The 2,611-nt window shown below is 38.2% G+C and overlaps 1 non-coding gene across 1 annotated transcript; it reads right to left on the reverse strand.

Annotated features, from left to right (window-relative positions):
• Positions 1 to 200: 200 nt before the first annotated feature.
• Positions 201 to 304, reverse strand: LOC114914718 (small nucleolar RNA snoR99). The gene has a single exon (XR_003802331.1). It is a non-coding gene; the product is annotated as a small nucleolar RNA snoR99 (small nucleolar RNA).
• Between the last annotated feature and the right edge of the window lie 2,307 nt (positions 305 to 2,611).

Genomic DNA, 2,611 nt, shown 5'->3' on the forward strand with positions numbered 1-2,611 from the left:
TGAATTTGTCTTACAAAAACCGCTAATGAGAATGAAAATATGGCATTCAGATTACAACAAAAAGGCCCTAATGCTCAACTTTAAGAATAACATGTTGTATAAAAATACCAAAATAAACTGCCACATGATTTTTTTTTTTTTCAAAAAAAAAAAGCACGTAACTCATGCAGTGAACCAACGGAAAGCATCATAAATCAATCATATATCCCCCAAAATTTTGTCAGCAAAAACCAGAGAAAAGATGGCTGACATGGTGAAGCGCAAGGGAGAATATGTGTAAGGGACTGGTTCATCCCTAAGGCTAAAATGAGAAAGCCAGAGGGGCAGATGTGTAGTCCCGAAGTTGTCAGTATCAAATCAATCTTTCAGATAACAACCATTAACATTGACAGAATCGGATGTCATGAGAAACAGGTTAGTGTTCATAGACTTGGTATCGTCATCTAACTGAATCAGATGTAAAGATCAAGTTGTAACATATAGACATAAATGTAAGCATCAAGATTAGTACACAGCCGATCATAAAATTAATGAAATTTAATGAGCTTTCTGGAGATGGATTCCAGGAGCTACTGCTGGCTGATTTCAAATATCCAACGAAACAACAGTGAACCTCTCAGCTAGCTGCTCCAAGGAAACCATGAACTTACAGCGACTTGCTGATTTATTTTTAATTAATACTCATAGATGAGAAAATATCCATTCAAAAGCAACCACTAACTCAACTAAAATTTGCAGGCAACTCTATATGAACATATATTTAAGCATAGGCATCCAAACAATCAGCAAAATATACAAAAACAATCTAGGACTGCTGCAACAAACAAAAGCTGATTCTTTATATAGAAATTCCCTTACACATCCAGGGATGGAACGTTTCAGCAGCATAAGCTCTCAAGCCGAGGTGAAAGCTCTCAGGTGGCCACTGCAAATGTTTTAAGAAACAAGTCTGAGGGTTTGTCATCATTTGCATCCTCCCAAAGGCACCACAAAAATCAACACCACTAAAATCAGAAACATTACTCGTCTTGCACTGACAGTTTTTCGAACAGATGGTACAAAATTTAAAAGATTATCACATTAAATTGAATGAAAGGGAAAAAATGTTTCAAAGTAGTATTAGCTCCAGCAACTGGCAGGCCAAAAGCCCTTAGGCAGCCACTGCAACTGTTCCAACAAAACCAAGCCCTCATAGTTGTTAACATGCGCATTGTACCAAGTATTTGAAAAAAAAAGATCAAAAATAATAAATCATAGCACAGGAACTAAAGAATAATGCAACAACATAAAACAAATATAAAGGCAATAAGATTCTCTCTAGAAGATTGTAATCACAAAAAAATAATGATTCAATATATAACCAAACACAGGAACTAATCTCATGTAACATCCGGCCCATTGGGCCCTAAACCCAAAAGCCCAAAAAAAAAAAAGGAAAAAAAATGAAGAAGACTCCCGACCGGCTCCTAATCGGAGTCGGAAACCTCATCGGAGAGGAGTCAAACTCCTCTCCTTCGGCTCTATTTAAGGGATTGAAGAGCAGAAGAGAACCATATGCTTACCTCGAGCTCCGGCGATCTTTCCGATGAGGAATCACGGCAAGCACGGTGATGGTTTTCACGAGCGATTTCTGGCGATCTTCACCATTTCGCTCCAAGTTTTCACGATGGGAGGAAGCGAGAAGGGTCTCCCCCTTAAATAGAGCCAGAGGAGAGGAGTTTGACTCCTCTCCAATGAGGTTTCCGACTCCGATTAGGAGCCGGTCGGGAGAAGAAGACTCCCTGCGAGAGTCTTCTTCATTTTTTTATCTTTTTTTTTTGAGGGGGCTTTTCGGTTTAGGGCCCAATGGGCCGGATGTTACATTCTTTTCTCTTAAAAATAAATTTCGTCCCCAAAATTTTTCTTACCTGTCACCATTGCATTGGAAGCTTGTGCGTTCTGTTGAGTAAGAGCATAAACTCTTCCCTGAATTTTAGAAATCTGTCCACCACCCTTGTTTTGTCTTTCATAAGTTCTTTGGCTAACTTGATTTTCAGTATTTAGCGGATAGCTAGCAATTTTATGATCCATCTGACCACATTTGAAACAAGCACCTGTATTCCAATGGCAATCCTTGTCTGCATGATTTTTGCCACATCTGGAGCACCGCACACCATCAATCTGTTGAGTCTTATTATCTATTGCTCCCTTAGTTGAACTTCTGATGTTTTTATTATTCTGCCCTTGTGTATCATTTGATTTTACTCTCTTTCTTTTCTTTCTTTCCCTTTCCATGCGTTCTTCATTGACTTTTCTTTCAATTATCAGTGCTTTGTTTACCACATTTGCATAAGTTGTCAATTCATATGGAACTACTTGTTTTCGAATCTCTATTCTCAGTCCCATCTCAAACTTGTGAACACGTTCTTGCTCACCTTTACTAATCTCAGAGTAAATTTTGCTAACTCTGTAAATTTTGCTTCATATTCAGTCACACTCATACCCTTTTGCTTCAAATAAATAAACTCTTGCTCTTCCTGGATCCTTATACTCTGAGAAAAATACTGATCGTAGAATGCAATCCGAAATCTTTTCCAGATAAGTATTTCGCCGTCTTGTTCATACTTGCGTT

This window comes from Elaeis guineensis, chromosome 12 (assembly GCF_000442705.2).
Source record: "Elaeis guineensis isolate ETL-2024a chromosome 12, EG11, whole genome shotgun sequence".
Taxonomy (NCBI): domain Eukaryota; kingdom Viridiplantae; phylum Streptophyta; class Magnoliopsida; order Arecales; family Arecaceae; genus Elaeis; species Elaeis guineensis.